The sequence below is a fragment of the Myotis yumanensis genome, unplaced genomic scaffold (genome assembly GCF_028538775.1).
Source record: "Myotis yumanensis isolate MYYU_CA2020_CCGP unplaced genomic scaffold, mMyoYum1.0.hap1 SCAF_11, whole genome shotgun sequence".
NCBI classification, from domain to species: Eukaryota; Metazoa; Chordata; class Mammalia; order Chiroptera; family Vespertilionidae; genus Myotis; species Myotis yumanensis.
Window position 1 is genome coordinate 24,519,654 of NW_027223762.1, and position 19,433 is coordinate 24,539,086.

General features: G+C 43.4%; 1 protein-coding gene across 1 annotated transcript in view; it reads right to left on the reverse strand.

Moving 5' to 3' along the window:
* Positions 1-19,433, reverse strand: part of PIGF (phosphatidylinositol glycan anchor biosynthesis class F) — a 77,276-nt gene that overhangs the window by 36,238 nt on the left and 21,605 nt on the right. The gene's annotated exons all lie outside the window — the stretch shown is intronic.

Genomic DNA, 19,433 nt, shown 5'->3' on the forward strand with positions numbered 1-19,433 from the left:
ACTGTAAATTCTCAGCAAACTTTTACACGCTTATTTAGCATCCAGTAATGTTTCTTGGCTGAGTTAATTGTTACTCCAATTGTTGCCAAATGGTGGTTTTCCAATAATATCATTCCTTGTACACTTATTAGTTGGCATTCTATTGTAAGGAAAAGTTTTTTTCTTTTTATCACTTATGTTAGCATGAACTCATGAATTCCTGTTTTATTCACTCTGTTACTCTCATTTGTTTTGATGTCAAATTGTCCCAGCTTTGGCCAGTGGGAGACCTTTCAAGCTGGCTTTTGGGTCTTTTTGGCATGTTCTGACCATTTTTTGAGAAATTCCTTCTTTTCCAGCATAAATGTTCCAAGTTTATCTTACTGTTTTATTTTTTCTTTTCCCACTCAGCCCTAGAATCAGCCATTTCTCCAAAATTCCCTTTTCTTCTGGAGAATGGTGTTTAAAACCTAAGATCTGGGCCTGCTGGAATGTCATTGACTCTAGAAAGAGCAAGAAAACTTATATATTAAAAATTACGAGTTTTATTGCTATCTCCAATTCCAATCCACCCCCACAGGGTTCTTCCTTGCCTTTCCCCCTTCCACATTTGTATCTTCCACAGTAAGAACCGTAGCTCCCAACATCATCAATATAATTACTCATTTTTCATATTGGTCTTGTATTTTGTAATCAAATATAATTTTAAGTTTAAAAAAATCTAGGTAAGCCCACATGCGAATGTCATTCATTAGTATGCTATTACAGAAAAAAAAAATGTGGGAAACTTCTGTACATATGCTGCCTCCCAGATAAATTTGGCAAATGAACAAGTGGCACTAAATACTTATTTCAACTCATCTAACTTTTATTGGACCTCTACTTTGTTCTTATCCCTAGTCAGATTGCTGTTATTGGTTCTAAAAGTTTTGCTTATAAGCAAGAAATTGATAAGCAACCCATCAAATTAATGTAAAATTGTAAAAGAAAGATGTGACAATAAGAACGCGGAAAATACAATGAAAGAATAGTGACTAAAGGAAGAGGCTGGTTCAAAAGCAACAATTCTAGAAAAAAAATCTAGGAACAAGACTAAAGTAGTACTAGGAAAATGGAAATGAAAGGAGAATTAGGAAGACCTGATGAAAAGATGATTTGACAGGATTTATTGACAATTTGGGGGGAATGAGAAGAAGGTGAGTCCAAGTAGGTCTCACTTAGATGTGGTAATAGTATATTTCTCCACCAGATGGCAATGGTGTTCTTGGTTTTCCATCTTGCTAAAAGATTTACAGTTCAGCAACTTAAAGATCAAATATGCCCTCGCTGGTTTGGCTCAGTTGGCCTGCAGACTGAAGGGTCCAGGGTTCAATTCAGGTCAAGGACACATGCCTGGGTTGCAGACTCGATCCCCAGTGGGCGGGGGGGGGGGGGGGGGGGGGGGGGGGGGGGGGCGGCATGCAGGAGGCAGCCGATCAATGATTCTCATCATTGATGTTTCTACCTCTCCCTTCCTCTCTGAAATCAATAAAAATACATTTTAAAAAAAGATTAAATAAAAAGGGGAAATAGGGGACATCTGTAATAGTGGCAACAATAAAAAAAGAAAAGCTCAAATAGATGGACTTAAGTTTCCAACAACAGTGAACAAGCTAGCCAACAGAGAACTTAACCATACAACAAAAATAATCCAGGAAAATATTTATTTACATACATACATATGCATGTAAGTATACACAATTTATATATGTATGTTATTTTTAAATCTATATATATAAAAGCCTAAGTGACCATTACAACCAGATGACCAGATGACCAGCTGGTAGCTATGACATGCACTGACCACCAGGGGGCAGTGTGCAGGAGCTGCCCTCTGGTGGTCAGTGCGCTTCCACAGCCAACCTCCCATGGCTGGCCAGCCCCAATTGGTCCTGATTGGGACTGGGTGAGACAGCCCCAATTGGCCCCTATTGCAGGCCAGCCCGAGGGACCCCACCCGTGCACGAATTCATGCACTGGGCCTCCAGTATGTATATAATTAAACTGGCAGGAAAGTAATGATCATCCTCAGAAGCCAGAAACAGGGAAAGTGCAATTTCAAAGGGTAAACTAACACCAAAGTCAGTGCTTGCCTTCAGGAATATATGCCAATCCCCCAAGGTCTGAAACCGTATTTTAAAGGGACCAAACACATGGAAGACAAAGCCATGGGGTGGGGCAAGGTGGAAAGGTTAGGTTATTAACAGATCATCTACCGTTGCTTTTGTGTATAATGGCAGAGTTTGCAAAGCCTGAAATATTTACTACCTGGACCTTTCAGGAAAGGTTTGCTAACCCATGTTCTAAATAGTTCTAGAAATGGTCAGCATTTTTGGAAAAACCTTGGATTGATACGGAAGGTTAGTGGCTGCACAGTCGTAGTACAATGTTTTCCCAGGCTATTTCTATTGTTTCTTAATTCCTTAATCACTTAACGGACTCAATTTAGGGCAAGGAGTCACGCAGACATCTCTAAAGATTATCTTTCTGGCACAGGCTAAAGCATATATTATTCTACATTGATAACTAAACTATTAAGTAATTTGATCTAGATTATTGTTTACAGTGTAACCCAAATGCCTTTAGTTTGTTCTGGATATTTACCCAAGGATTATACCTTCTTGCTACGTTCACTCAGGAGTAATATAATGTAATTAATATCTTCTGGGATATGGAATGTTGGGATCTTTCTCCAAATACACCTCTGATTTGTTTCCATGACATGGAGTTGGCCTTTCGGCGATGTGGTTGAGGTACCCCAAACAGGACATTAATTTTCACTCTTCACAGCAAGAGAAATATAATCCTACTTCATGATTTAGTGAGCCAAAGAGCCTCCTAACGTCTCACACTATTTTTTAAATAAAATAAATGTTAATTTGGGGTTTTTTTGTTGATCATTTGCAACAAACTTGTATTTTCAAGGAGCTCACACCATACTCAGGTGAGCGTACTCAGCTAAGGCAGCCCATTTGGAGCCTTAGCCAAGAGTTTAATAATAAAAATGCATTGCTTGCAAAAGCTCTAATTGAGCACTCTGGTGTGTCCTGTGTAGTTTTGCCAACCAACTCTTCTTTGCCTGAAATACAGAATCTTTTAAGTTATATGTCACTCTCTCTCCAAGAAGCAAGTGGGGAGACGTTGTGGCTTTTACACTGTGTGTTCCTCCCCTAGACTCCCGATTCAAATAGCACAAGTTTAGAAACATGGAAGTAGAAACTTTTTGCCTGGACATGCAGCATTTAGCTTTTTGAGAAAAGTGTGTGCTCATAATTACCAAATTTGAAATGTACAGGCATCATTGCTACTAGAAATTTGAGGTTGGTTTAGAGCCAGATCAGCTGCTCCCTGCTCCCTCTCCCTCTTAAGAGGTATCCAGCCTGTCTGGCTGCTCAGAGCCATCGTGTCCCATAGTCCTGGTGCTTCTTATCTCAGTGCCATCTGTTCCTTCTTGCTGTACCCAGACAGCCTTTTCTGACACCTCAAGGCCTAGTGAGGTGTTCTGCCTCTGTCCCAGGGAAACCTGCATTTTCCCCATCATTGAGATCATTCCTTCACCTGTCTTTGCATGGGCTCCTCCCTCCTCCAACTGAGCTATAAGATCCTTAAGTCCAGAGATCATGCCTTTTTGTTGTTGTTAATCCTCATCCAAGGATATTTTTCCATTGATTTTTAGAGAGAGAAGAGAGGGAGAGAGACAGAGAAACATGGATGTGAGAGAGAGACACATTGATTGGCTGCCTCCCTCACGCGCCCTGATTGGGGCTGGGGAACCAGCCTGCAACCGAAGTGCGTGCCCATGACTAGGAAGTGAACCCACTACCCTTCAGTCTGCGAGGCTGGTGTTCTATCCACTGAACCAAACTGCCTAGGGCCCATGCCTTCATGCCTTTTTTTTGTTCAACAGACTCTAAAAGTTCATCAAGACCTGTTCCCCAGTATATGGCCCCACATGGAAATTCAATTATTTTGAATGAAAGAATAAGTGAATGAATGAAGGGACTTTAGATCTTGCGGGGGGAAATGGGGCAGGAACTTCAGATGTAGAGGCAACTGCCTTTAGAACAGCCCCAAGGACAGGGATGTTGCAGAGGACCTGCGTGAGAGGAGAGCCTCAAGGTGGTGCCTGGCAGTGTACAGCTGCCTCCTCTTCTTATCCCACCTTCCCTCTCCCCACACCCCAGTCTGACTTGCCGAAGAACCTCTGTATAACACGGAAGGAGCCTTCATCGCTCACCCAAACCTTAGGAAAGATACCTCTATTTCAGTGTGTATGAAAGTCACTTAGCTCCAGAGTCTACACTGCAGGAAATGTTGAGAGCGTGTAGGAAGACTGTACCAGTCCTGGGGGTCTTATTTTAATGATTCTATAAAATTTCAACTTTTGCTCAGTGTCTCATTTCATTTGGGACTGACTTCCTCTTTTGCAGTCATGAAATCTATATTAATTTGTTTATGTGGCAGAATAATATCAACCCGATTCCTTTCCCATGCTTACCCCTCCTCCTTCCTTCACCTCATCCAGGCACTAGCTAGCCTATTTTGTGCTTCTTATCTCAGAGGAAGGATATGATAGCAAGAGACAGAGGAATAGAGTGTCTTCCTGGCTTTTTGTTTTAGAAGCTGCCCTTAGGAGAAAGAAGAAGGAAGAGGTGGGAGAGAGGGAGGAGGAAGGGAAAAAATCAACAGCATAGACAAAAGGTTTGGAAGAAAAGATAATTAGAGTAGAAAGAGTTCCCTACTGGGGAATGAAGTAAATTCCTGGGAAAATACCCAGGGCAGAGATGTCGCTAGGTCCTGTGGCTCACCCTGGGAAGGTGGCACAATCCAAGACGTTTTGGTGGGGCCTAGGAATAGAGAAGACATGTTTCCGCAGCCTCAGGAGAGCCCCAGGAAGATTACAAGACCTCAGAGAAGAAATGGGTGCACGGTAGGTCACCACTGGCCTTAAAAGGCTTGCAAAGCTTTCCCTGCCCCAGTGAGACACGGAAGGATGTCTCCTTGTGCCCCAAAGGACGCTGGAGAAATGAAGGGTGCTCCATTTGCTGAAGGAGTCGGACAAACAGGGTGAAGGACGGGTCAATAAATACCAGTGTGGAAGGGTGCCCTTGAGGACCCGTTCCTCACTCTACCTCCTCCCCTCCCCCTACTGCATATCTTGGCACCGCATTAGCCCCTCCCAGAAACTAGACACAATCTTAGGGAAAGGGGAGGCTGAAACCAAGTTCACTGAGATCAAGGTTCTGACAATGCAAAGAAATGGAAGCTTGAAATAAAATGCAGGTTGTGTTTATGTACATTTGTGGACTGAGGGATATATCCACTCCTTGCTTGTAGTTTATATTGTAGGATGACATTTTCCATAGAGGAGCAGTGCTCAGAACTAGCCACTTACATGTCTTCCTAACTAGTTCTAAGTTTTTAGAAACCAACTGGTGATATACTATCGAATATATGCCATGAAAGTGGGGCCAATAACTGGGGAAAAAGTTCTCTCCTGATGGAAGGTGTCCGTATCCCTGAGAGGAGGATGAAGTCAAACGATGACAAGTGTGACACTGCCTTTGGACATCAAACAAATGTTTTCCTTAAACTCAAGCATCATGGTAACTCTACCTTTAGTATCAGCTAATTAAGAAAACACATAACAAAAAGTTAAGATACATTCACTAACATTGTAAGTTAATTTCGTTTATTCATCACAACATGTATGCATGTTTGAGAAGTAAGCCATATGAATGAGCACATTTTTCATCCAGTCTACAGTCAGAACATGCACATGGGTTGCAGATCCCTTGAGGTACACAGCTCTCAGGGGTCTGAAGTTCATCAGTTAGGACCTGCTGGGCCAATCAATTTGAAATTGGTCTTAGTTGGAAAATCCAGTATGTAGGATGGCAATGTCTTGTATAAATATTTCTGTCAGTATTTCAGCCTGTGGGCTCTGGCAGAAATAATAGTTTGCCGCAAAACCGATCACTCCTTTTTGTTTGCAAAGTGTCCATACCAGTTGAATCACAGCTTGCTTTTCACTTCTCAAAACACCTTGCAACATCACAAAATATTTGCTGAAGTTTGTGAAGGGCGGCTGCAGAAGAAGTAAACTGAAAGGAGGCCTGCCTTTACTCCCACCGTCAGCACCTTCTGTTCTCGCAGACCGACAGGCAACTCGAGAGCCCTGACTGCTTCTCCAGATTAGGACAACTCCTGGCACCGGGGCTGGGAGCAAGAATGGAAGCAAAGGAAACAGGGAGTTTTGCAGGTGCCAGTACGTAATATTGTCACTTTGCGGAACTGAATTTATAAATGACTTCATGAAGGTGAATTGCTATGGAAACCAGCCTTCTCAACTTTTATGTAAGTAAGACTAGTTGGGCCATTTCTATTTGGGAGTATATAATCTGGGTTTAATGACTAACTAACTGCCCATGCTCTAACTCCTAGTTAACTGGGCTCATATAATGCTAGGCCAGGAAGGAACCTTAGCAATTATCTACTTCCAACTCCCAGGTTGATAGATGGGGAGCTGAGACTCGCAGAAGTGAAGACACGCAGCTACCGTGTGTCTGACCTGAGCCCATGTTTCCTCACTTAGTTTTCTAGTGTTCTTTTCTTTATACTGTGCTGCCTTTCTGAATGGCCTCAACTTCAGTGAGTGGGTGAGAGAAATGGGACCACAAGTAGACGTAGGGCCACCCTCACTTCTTATTGAGATATTAAATCAAGTCTTATTTATAGGTTGCTGCCTAAGTATGTAACTTTCTCCATCAGCGTTATCATGGATTCCACATTCCAACTTTTATTTACCTAGAATATGGATGGAAGGACAGTGTGGGGAGGTAGGGAGTGATCTGAGGAGACTTGATCATGTTTCCAACATAAACCATATGTTGATGAACAGTTTCAAAGAATTAGAATGTACCAAAATCATTTGAACATAAGGTAAACTTACTTTAGTGATTCAAAAATGAACCTTTAGGATTTTTCAAGACCTTGTTTCTTGAAGAATGATGCCCATTGCATAAATACATGCAGAGTTGGAAAAGGGCTTTCCTTCCAGAGCACAGCCTTGAACTGTTAGGAATCTCCATAGGTTCTCACAGAGAGGAATGTCAGAGGCATAGAGTATTTTGTACTATCTTCTTAAAACCAAATCAAAATCAAAGTTTTAACTAAACAGTGAAATTAAAAAATGTTTTAGAGTATTATTTTATGTTAAGGTGACATATGACTTAGTCTCCAAAAATCTTTAAGTCTTTAGTGTGTGAGAATCACCAGGGGAGGGGGTCTTGTTTAAGTGCAGATTCTGGTTCAGGATCTCTGAGATGAGACCCAAGATTCTGCATTTCTACCAAGCTTTCAGGTGGTGGTGATGCCACTGATCCTTGGGCCACACCTTTGGTAGAAAGGACTAGTTTACCTGCCATCTCCCGAAATGAGTTTTCTATGAAGGTCAACTCTGATTTTCATATCTGTGACCACCCCACTCAGCATCATTTTGGCCTCTGAAGTCCTAGTACTCTTATATTTATGTATATAATCTACAGGAACTTAGGTACTGCTGTGTATTATGTCTCATATGTGTATGTCTTATATCTGCAACCATATTGTAAGCTCATCTATGTCTGCTCAGCCCTATGTGTGAATCAAGAACTACTGACTCATAAATTGAAGATTATTTCCTCCTCACTTAAAATGCTACAACCCAGCTTATTAATGAGCTCAAGACGTAAATGTCTGGTCTAAGAGCCAATAAGTCTATTCTGCCTCTCATCACCTTCCCGTCGCTGCCCCCCCCCCCCCCGCCCCCCCACACACACCCGTTGACTTTTTAGAAACCTATGGCTCTCCAGAGAGTTCTGATTGGGTATGTGATAATCGAGGGGAACACTGTATAAAGTGTATGGTTGTCTAACCACTAAGTGGTATACCTGAAACCAATATAAAATAAAATTGAGCCCTAGTTGGTTTGGCTCAGTAGATAGAGCGTCGGCCTGTGGACTGAAGGGTCCTGGGTTCTATTCTGGTCAAGGTCACATGCCCGGGTTGCAGGCTCAATCCCTAGTAGGGGACATGCAGGAGGCAGCCAATCAATGATTCTCTCTCATCGTTGATATTTCTATCTCTTTCTCCCTCTTTCCTTCCTCTCTTAAATCAATAAAAATATATTTATTTATTTATTTATTTATTTTTTAAATATATTTTATTGATTTCTTACAGAGAGGAAGGGAGAGGGATAGAGAGTTAGAAACATCGATGAGAGAGAAACATCGATCAGCTGCCTCCTGCACATCTCCCACAGGGGATGTGTCTGCAACCCAGGTACATGCCCTTGACCGGAACCGAACCTGGGACCTTTCAGTCCGCAGGCCGACGCTCTATCCACTGAGCCAAACCGGTTTCGGCAATAAAAATATATTTAAAATAAAAGAATCCTATATAGGCTAATATCCAAATTGACCAAATGGTGGAACTGGTTGCTATGATGTGCACTGACCACCAGGGGGCAGATGCTCAACACAGGAGCTGCCTCTTGGTGGTCAGTGTGCTCCTCCTGTGGGAGAGCCAGAAGCCCCTCCTGCCTCCATGGCAGCACTAAGGATGTCTGACTGATGGCTGTCAGTCAGATATCCCCCAAGGGCTCCTGGACTGCAAGAGGGCACAGGCCAGGCTGAGGGCCCCCCCACCCCTCGCCCGGCTGAGTGCACGAATTTTGTGCACCAGGCTTCTAGTAAATAAATAGAATTGAAAGAAAACAACAACAATCAGTTGGGGTTGGGGGGAGCTGTCACAGCCAGAAGCATGCTTATTGATTGCATTAGGCCACTAAAGTGGAAACACTGGGCTATACTGGAAAGGACACAGGCTTGGAGGTCAACAGACCCTGGTTCAGAGTCTTCTACACTGTCTATAAGTTGTATATTCTTTAGAAAACTTACTAGAAATTTATTTCTTCATCAAAAAAATGGGATACTTGCTCCTGTGGTTGTTGTAAGAACTATCCTATATAATAAAAACCTAATATGCTAAGAGTCCGACCATTTGTTCAACCATTCAACCAATTGCTATGATGCACACTGACTACCAGGGGGCAGATGCTCCAACTGGTAGGTTAGCTTGCTGCTGGGGTCTAGCTGATCGGGACTGGGTGAGATGGGTCAGATATGCCCTGGGGCCCTCCCGTGATTCCCCGACCCCCCCCCCCCCCCCCAGCCCCGATCATGCTCCAGTGGGGTCCTCGGCCTGGCCTGCAGGAATCAGACCAAAACTGGCAGTCTGACATCCCCCAAGGGGTCCCAGATTGCGAGAGGGCACAGGCCAGGCCAAGGGACCCCACCGGTGCATGAATCTGTGCACCGGGCCTCTAGTAGAAAATGTATAAAATGCATTTTAAATTGCCTACCAAGGTGTTCAATAAGAGATAGATGTTATAATATCAGCAGAATCGCTTCACACTGGAAATTGAGTCCCTTTGAGAAGCGGCTGGATAGTTTACATGCAGGGCATTTAGCTCCATCTAGTGGCTTGCCACTGCCTAAGCGTCCTTACACAACTATGTCTTCCCCTAGTACATACCTTTGATGCTCATTTCATTGCTTTATTGATTTCACTCAACAAGCATTTATTGAATGCCTCCTGTGTGCCAGGCACTCATTTGGCTGCTGATGCTGCGACAGTGAACAAGATAGACATGATCCCTGCCTTTAGAGAGTTTATGGGCAGGCGGGAAAGACAGAAATTAAATAATTTCCCAAATTTTGAGTTCAAGCTCTAAAAAGCAGTATAAAGGAGTACAGGATCCTGTGAATTTGTAAGAAGACTTCCCTAGGGAAGTGACATTGAAGGTAAGAAGAGAAGAAGTTGGCTAAGAGGCCACACCAGGCATGCCTCAGCCACCCAGCAGCATCTCTCTGGAAACCTCAACTCAATTTAGGATCAGGATCCTGCCAGCCCATTGGACACTCCAATCTTAAACCACAGCCTATTTCATCAGCCATTTAGTATCCATTACACCCCACCCTATGCAAGTCCCTGTGTATACATCATCACTGATCTCTGATTATTCTTTTACAGACGGTATTCAGAGAGGTTGAGGAACTTACACAAAATGACATGACAGAGACAGGATTCGCAGGTGGGTCTTTCTGCCCTCAAAGTCCATGTCCTTTCTTCTACTCATGCTGTCTCCCCAGTGCCAAGCTCAGATCTCTTTATTCTGCTGCTTGCATTTGGCTGAACGGAAACCATTAGGAGAGTGAAAATGTGAAGGGAAAAATAATAGCTTTGTGGGTCATCTGTGAAGGGCAGAGAAGAAACTGCTGACTTGGCTGGTTATGTGCCATCAGTGTGTCAGAAAAGTGAACCCTAGAGATCTCCTCCGTCAGGAAAGAGTCTCCCTAATAATGCTCATTATGTGCTTATGATTTAAAAAGGGATGCAGTTGTGGCTAAATTAAAATGATTTGAGAGATCATTTAGAGAAGTGAGGTTATTCTATGGAGATCTCTAGGGAGCTGCAAGGATCACCAAGCACCATGAACAAAACTCTACTGGGTCAGAAAGTGGCCGCAGGGCTGTGCAATGGGGAGGCGACCAGCTGCCCTGGTTTGGTCAGGGCTGAGCGATTTCCCATGGCACAGGACTTTCAGCTTTACTGTCCCAGAGCTCCTGCCAGCAGAACTGGTTGGCTTCAGGCTTAAGGGAGGGCTTGGGTAGAAGACAATAGGACAACAGAGTCAGGCTGGTCTGCACCTTAGTTTCCTCATCTGTAAAATGGGATAACAGTGCCTACCTCCTAAGACTCCATATGAACCATATGAGATAATATGTGTGAAGTGCTCAGAGCAGAGCCTGGCCTAGAAGAATACATAAAGTGTCACCATGTAACTCTCAGGAAGAGAAACTTGTGTGTCATCCTGGACCGATCACCATCTATAGCTGTTTCCCTGTCTTTTAAAGTGGAAATCAAAGGCTCTGCCAAAGCTTTCAGAAGAAACAGAACAGGATGCAATCTGGAAGGAAATGGCGAGCAGTTAGGAATGGGTGCTCTGGAATCAGACCACTTGGGTTATATCCAGCGCTGCCATTTAGATGTTCATTTATTATTTAGCAAACACACACAGGACAGGCCCTGTTCTGAGCATCTGACACGTATCAGCTCATTTGGTTCTCATAGCAATCTTACCAGGTGGGTGTTTTTATTTATTCATCCCATTTACAGATGAGGAGACTGAGGCACAAAGAGGTTATAACTTGCTCAACCCACACAAGGAGCCAGAAGTTTGTTGACATCTCTGTTCCCTAGGTCCCCTAGAAAAGTAGGTATCATCCAAATGATGATACCTACCTCATAGGGTTGTTATGTGGATTTGATGAAATAATCTATAGACAGCCCTAAGCAAAGGGTCTAGAACAGTGCTGGCGAACCTATGACACGCGTGTCAGAGGTGACACGCGAACTCATTTTTTTGGTTGATTTTCTTTGTTAAATGGCATTTAAATATATAAAATAAATATCAAAAATATGTCTTTGTTTTACAATGGTTGCAAATATCAAAAAATTTCTATATGTGACATGGCACCAGAGTTAAGTTAGGGTTTTTCAAAATGCTGACACGCCGAGCTCAAAAGGTTCGCCATCACTGGTCTAGAACACACTAAGTCCTGAATACTTAAACATAAAGTACCTTACTTATTTGGAATGACAATACATATATTATTTGCTATATTTATAAAAAATATAACTGGAAGTTTAAGGAAATGGCCAAATGAGTAAAGCAGTAAAAGTCTGGGGGAGGGGGGTACATAAGACACCCTGAACTTAGGGACAGGAGGACAGGCCTAAAGATCCTATTTGCATGAGAGACCTTATAGGTTTTGGGAAAGAAATGATAAAGAGGACTTTAAAGATTGACCAATGGCCCTGACCGGTTTGGCTCAGTGGATAGAGCGTCGGCCTGCGGACTGAAAGGTCCCAGGTTCGATTCCAGTCAAGGGCATGTACCTTGGTTGCGGGCACATCCCCAGTGGGGAGTGTGCAGGAGGCAGCTGATCGATGTTTCTCTCTCATCGATGTTTCTAACTCTCTATCCCTCTCCCTTCCTCTCTGTAAAAAATCAATAAAATATATAAAAAAAAAAAAAAAAAAAGATTGACCAATGGTCCCCAAACTCTAGGCTTTACTTTGCTGTACTACGAGAGACAATAAACAAGCCCTCACCTCCAGGAAGAAGTCCTCAGAAGCCCCAGATTGGAAAGTGAAGGTACCTGGGCCTGGAGCTGAGACGGCTGCGGTCTATTCTTGCCTCCTGCGGTAGAAAGCCTGGGCAGGGGCAGGCTCCACTCATGTTCCAGATTTCTACCATGACCACGTCTGGCTTGCCAACTCGAAACCACTGTTATCTCTCTGGCTTCATCCATTTAGATGCTCATTTTTGACTCACTAAACTCAGCCCTCTTCCTTCTCCCACTCTATTTTTGATCGTGCCCTTTGATTCCAGACAAGGCACATTACTCTATGTGCCCTAAGTGGAGGGGCCTTGAGGGCAAAGAGGATTGGCCAGGGATGGGTGAGGTGAGAGGAATCTCTCCAGGAAGAGATGTGGTAATGATGCTCACAAATAGCTCTAGAGTCCTGGCCAACCCCTAGGAACTCACCCCAAGTTCTTTACCAGAGAGGGCATTAAGCTACATTTTGGAAACCTAGTAAGAGTTGTAAATAGCAGCAGAAAGAGAACAAGAGCCCTTCTCCAGGGTGAGTTACAAGAACAGTAAATAGTGAACACTGGCTGTCCAGCCAAGCCACAATCCCTTCCCTCCTCGCTCATCGCTTAAAAAGTGGCCAGAGCTGTGCTCTCGGGCTCAGGTAATTATTCCAGGCTGCACTGCTTTGCCTCCAAATGGACTCTTCATCTCTCCTAAGCCCTTTCGGATAGAGAGCTGGATTGAAAGGTACTTGGTTTTCATTTCTATTTCTTCCCTGGATGCTGCCCTCCTCAAATCATTCACATCTAGTATTGGCAAGTTCCATGTCTCCGCTTTGGGTGGATGCTCCACCCTGCTGGGGTGAAATGGTGAAGAGGACTTTGAGGATTGACCATTGATCTCAAAACTCCAGGCTTTACTTTTTTGAACTAAGAGAGACAATAAACAAGCCCTCGCCTTGTCTGCGTGGAGGATTTGGATGAGGGCTGCAGCAGCCTTGGTGCCTGGCATTTCAACCCTGGTTTCCTGGGTTTGGGTTATGGGTGGGATGCTGCAGAGTGAGCCACCACGTGGAAGAAGGGAACACAACAACGGGGAGATTCCCCTGCAATGGAAAGGGGGAGGTTTCTTGGGAGGAAATGAGCACCTGGGAACCCTGATGGTCAAAGGCCATTGAATTGTTTCCCACAGACTGATGTTTTCTGGGGGAACTCAGCTAAAGTCATCATGTGTCTCTAGGGTTCTGCTAAGAAAGCTTCCAAGAAGAGACTGGAACTGGGCTTCAGCTGGGCTAAAGGGTGGTTCACCCGCATGGTGTATTCAGGTCTGCATTTCTGCCCTGAGTGACTCTTCAGTCCAATCTTTCTAACACTTTTCCACGAACGTTGTGTTTTGTCCTACAGATCCTATAGGACATAGCATGACAATGAAATCTTGGTGCTTCCTATTGTTGTTACAAAGAGACCACACTAATATTTTTATGGCACTTTTGTTTTAATGTATGCTATATGTGACAATAACTATTACACAAATCAAGTAGTCTGCTTTCCATTGCTAAGCATCTCTGACAAAAGAGCTTAAGAAGCATAATAGATAAAACAGTTTTTAGAATCACTAATTTGGTGGCTGGGATATGAAGCTGGCCAGCCCCTTTCTGCCCATGCCACCAAAGACAGACCCGGTGGGCATGTCCTTCCTTAGGTCATGGTACTGCAGAGGAGGGAGGTTCTCTCCTTGGCCTTCATCCCCAGGCAGCCTCTCCCTTATGACACCCCCATTCCTTCCCTGGGGACTGATATTGAGTGCCCTGCTTGCTGCCCTCCTGGGATCTGTGGGCCGCTCAGTCGTCACTGGCCTCCTTGCTTAATCCAACTCCCACGATGGCAATCGGAGTCCTCACCAGGGAAGGGAGCATCGTTAGTCATCTCTGCAGTCACGGTCATCTTCCCTCCCCTCGCTGAGGTCTCTCCTCCTTCAGCACATTTCTTTTTTTAACTGTGAAGAGAGCCTCTCTGACCTTCCATCTGGAGGCCTTTCCTGCTCAGTAAATCCACACCCACCCCACCCCTCAGCCCTGTTCCCAGTGTCCTTCCCACAATGCCTGTCACAATGCCATTGACTTATCTGGGCTGCCTAGGACATTTCTATTTACATTTCATTACAGCATGGATTTGAGGTGAGCCTGTCAATGAAATAAGTGTGAACTTGCTTTATTTTTGTTTATTGTGAGTTTAAGGGGCAGGGAGGAGAAAACCATAGTGAGGGAAGAAGGGAACCAGCATTTACTGAGCCCTTGGAGTGCCCGCCCAAGATAGATGCCTCACACATTAACTGAGCCTCCCAGTGGTCCTGGGAGGTGTCATTTATCCCAATCTACAGAGGAAGAAATGGAGGGTGAATAACTTGCACGAGGTACCAGGATTGGTAGACAGAGAATCCAGTTGCTAATTTGCTCTCATTTCATGTAAAAACTAATGAACATTTCCTGGATGATTTAATCCTTAAAAAAAGAAAGGACTCATGAGGTGTGCTGTCAAATGAGCTGTGTGACCTGGGACGAGTCAATTAAGTTCTTTGGGCTACAGTTTGAACATCTATAAAATCAGGGAGCTGCCATCTAAGAGCTTCTGACCCAGTCATTAATTACCCCTGTTCTCAAAGAAGGACTTTCTCCTGCCCAGCCCAAATCTCTCAAGAACCTAGACCACACTAACAGCAAATAAATGATTAGTACTCCTGGGGTATTAATCAGGAGCACATTAGATATTCCATCCTTCCCAACGAGGCAGCAGTTGTATAGCCATGCTCTCACTCTCCTAAACCAGGCTCTATGAGAGGGCAGAAAAGGGAAAAACCCAGTGAGTGCTAAAGGGGTTTCTACATCACCTAGATTTCTCCATCACTACTCCTCCACCCCTTCTGCCCCAGCACTGGAGCCAGTGTGCCTCGACCCTGCCATCCTCCCCTCTGCAGCCTGTGTGCTCCCCCACTGGCAGGCTGCCAGTGCCTGGGGAGGGCCAGTGCCACTGTGCTTTATCCCTGGGCAGGCCAAGACAAACAGATTGGACTTGCATGGCCTCCCCTGCACCCTGGGAGAGCACTGCCCATGAGGGGGAAATAAGATAATATTTATGAGAAGCAAATAAAATCTACAGCAGCATGTGCACCTTGAAATTCTAGGAGCCGTGAATTGGAAGGCCGCTTCCTGACTCCCTGTGCAATTTGTACTCACCTAGCCTAGGTGGGGGAAAGGATCACACACATATCCGTGCACATCCATACCCACATATATACACATGTATATATATGTGTGTGTATGTGTATGTATATATATGTATACTGACTATCTCTTTGGGATTTGCTAAGCATCTCATATGAAGCATCAGCATTCCTAGGAAACTGCATTTATGAACTCTTAATTCTGCTAGAGTTTGCCAGCATTCCAGAGTCAAGGCAAGACTTTTAAATAGCTGTGGACTAGATTCTGACCTCAGAGCACAGATTGGACAAAGATGCCAGGGAAGCTGAGTTTAGGAGGTTCACTAAAGAAGCTAACTTATTTGCTTAATCTCAAACAACCGGTTAGTGGTAAAACCTAGATTCTAATCCTCTTTCTGTCTCCAGATCCAATGATTGCTTCTTTTCATTTTACCTCTCCTATCTAGTTACTACCATGTTAACTTTCTAAAAATATTATATGAAATGGATTATATATGCAAATAAACATAAATAATATGTATGTATTGTTAAAGAATAAGCACTTGTGAACCCACCCACCCAACTTAATAGAATATTATCAAATTACTGAAGCCCCCATATACCCTTCCCTTCCTGCCCAGAGATAACCACAATCCTAAAATGTGTACCAATAATTCCTTTGTTCCTTGGAATTTTACCACATTTCCTATGTATTTTCTATGTAATGTCTACTTGCTCCTCCAGATCCATTTTCATTTTCTCCATCCTGCCCTGTGCCCCACCAGGGGCTCCCTTGACCCCTCACTTCCTGATGGGTTTGGCAAAAGTGAAGCATGAACAGGAGATCTGAGGATGAGGAGAATGAGGTCGGGTGTTTGCTCCTGTGCTCCCTCCCTGCTGGGTCACCCTCCAGTAAATTGGTTGCAATCCTCTACCAAAGGCAGGCAGCCCTTCCACATAGCTATTCCCATCTTCCCCTAGCCTTGCTCCTCAGGCCTGGGGATGCTAACACTTCCTGACTGTGTGGATAGCCCTAGGGCACTGTACCATTCTTTGTTAGTTTCCCAAACCTAGTGTTTCTCAATCATATTTTTCATTATCACCTCCCATTAAGTGGCCTTTTCAGATTTTTTCCATACTCGTCTTCCCCACCATTAAATTTTAATAGCACAGACATACTGTACTGCATATCTGTTTATGTACTGTACATCGCTTCTGTACTTTGTACATGAAAAGAATATTTTTTGCCCCCACGAGCTAATTTTCTGCCCTCATTCAGAAGACATGTCCTAACTAAACTCATATTTTTGTAGAATCCCTTTAATAAGTGATTATAACCACCCAGGTTGTTATGCCATCTCTCTCTTGCCAGAGCACTGATTAATACATATCTATGTCCCTGGCAATATATTTTTAGTTTTTCTGGGTTTTGACATTTACATAAAGGAAACAGTAGTGTATTTTTCCTTTGTCTTGCTTTTCTCACTCATTATTATTTTGTGAGATTCATCCATATTAATGTGCATAGCAATTATTCATTGTCACTGCTGTATAGTATGGCATTGAATCAACAAATCAAAATTTGCATGTTCATTCAGTGTTGATGGACATTTGGGTTGGTTATTTGAACATGTGGCACAAAACTTTCTTGTACATGTTTCCAGGTGTGGATATGGATAAGGATATGGATGTGGATATGGAAATAGAGACTCCAGGGTATATATCAGGATGTAAATAGCTGGGTTGTAGAGTGTACCCCTTACCAAGAAATACAGAATTGTTTTCCTATACCTACACTAATTTATACTCACACTGAAAAGGTATGAGAGCTCTGGTTTCTTCACATTCTTTCCAGCATTTGTTATTGTTAGACTTTAAAATTTTTGCTCATCTGGTGGATATGAAATAGATATCTCATTGGCCATTCGTGTTTCCTTTCTGTGAACACCTGTTTATGTATTTTGTCTACGTTTCTTTTGGGGTGTTTCTCTTTGTTGTTGATTCTTTGGCATCCTTCATATGTTTTGGACACTAATTATTTACCAATTACATATGTCATACTTTTTTTTTAATTCTCTCTTTAAGGTGAATTCTGATGAATAAAAGTTTAAATTTTAATGTAGAAAAAAGTATTAATCATTTCCCTTATGGTATGTGCTTTTTGTGATGTATTTGAGATCCTCTTTCCTATCCTGAGTAGATAGTTATTCTTTTAAAATATTTTTAAAGATTTTTTTATATTGTGCCTTTCACATTTAAATTTTTATTCCATCAGAAACTATTTTTTGTACCTAATAGGGATCCATTTTTTCTCCCATATTAACTGAAACCAATTTTCTAGTACCACTTATTTGATGGGCCCTCATCTCCCTTGTCTACCTTTAGAGCCTTCTCTGTCATCCAATATAATAAAAGGGTAATATGCAAATTGACCACATTATCAACCGGTCGCTATGATGCGCACTGACCACTAGGGGACAGACGCTCAATGCAGGAGCTGTCCCCTGGTGGTCAGTGCACTCCCACAGGGGGAGCGCCACTCAGCCAGAAGCCGGGCTCACGGCGGTGGCAGGAGCCTCTCCCGCCTCCATGGCTGTCTGACCGACCCATGGCTCCCGGACTGCAAAAGGGTGCAGGCTGGGCTGAGGGACCCCTCCATCCCCCTCCCGAGTGCACAAATGTCGTGCACTGGAAAACATCTAGAATATTTATATATGTGTGGGTCTCTTTCTGGATTCTTTCTTGTATCCCATTGGTCTGTTAATATATTCCTGCATCAATAACACAGTTCTAATTTTTATAGCTTATTAATGTCTTGATATCTGGTAAGTTAAGGCTCTTTTCTTTTTTAAAAAATGTCTTGCCTATTCTTTTTTCTTGGATCTTTCCTGTAAAAAAAATTTAAATGGTGTGTCAAGTTTCAAAAAGAACCTTAGCAGGCAGCGTCATGGACAAACAGCAGGAGCAGCAGGAGCATCTACCGCAACACAGGGAGGGCCGCTTGGAGCAGAGCAGGTGATGAAAGGTGGTGCCAGCAACCCAAGCATATCTGAAGTGCAGGAGCTAAGGCCTCCAGGAGCCAGAACAAGACCACCTGAAATAAGACAAACTTATTTCAGAAGTGCTATGAGGCTATCTCTGCTTGTTTTTATTAGCCCAGGGCCCAGGGTCATCATAAATGTGCTAAACCTCTATCATAAGCCTCCTTTGGGGAGGTTCATTTAGGAACTGGAATAATTTATTGTGAAAAAGAGAAAAACTAGCAGTGATTTAATTGATGAATACTGTTCAGGGCTAAGGAGATAAGTGAAAATGTAAAAATAGGCCAGAGTTGTGGATTCAGACTCAGAGGCTTCTCTTAGTGTTGCGGGGAGACAAACCTAGGTGAATCCACAGCACCAGCCAGTTTTCTCCCAAAGAGAACGTAGATGGTTCCAATACATGTCCATTTTTGTTTGTTTAGCTGACACTTATTAAGCATTTACTATGGAACTTGTTCTCTTGTAGGCAATTACCATGTATTATTTAAATTCTGCCCTCCCAACCCAAATCAACTCAGAGAATGTATCCAGCTGATAAGTGATCAATCACTCGGCCCAGATTACTGAGAGAAGGTAAAGAATGCCCCTAAGCATGGACCTTGGCAACCACTCCGCAAGCTGGGCTTTTGAACATTTTCCTGGGGGATCTTGTTTATTTGGTCTGAATGGGAAAACATACGGCCAGGAGTAGGTCATGTGGCTTAAAAACAAAAAGAAACAGGATCATGGAGACCACATGTTCTCTGTTGGGAGCAAGCAGAAGGAAGGGAAGGGCAGGTAGAGGGGTGCTTTGGAGCAGACTGCCTGGAGCACCCTCCACAAGGCTGTGTGAACAAAACTTGGCCCCTGGCTCCTGGCAGGAAGTCCAGAGTCTCAGATGCCAAGTATTGGCATCAGGGGTTTTCCAAGAAGAAGGCAGTGCCTCAAATCCTTTGTGGAGCAAGACAGGTTATAAATAGATCTATAATTTTTT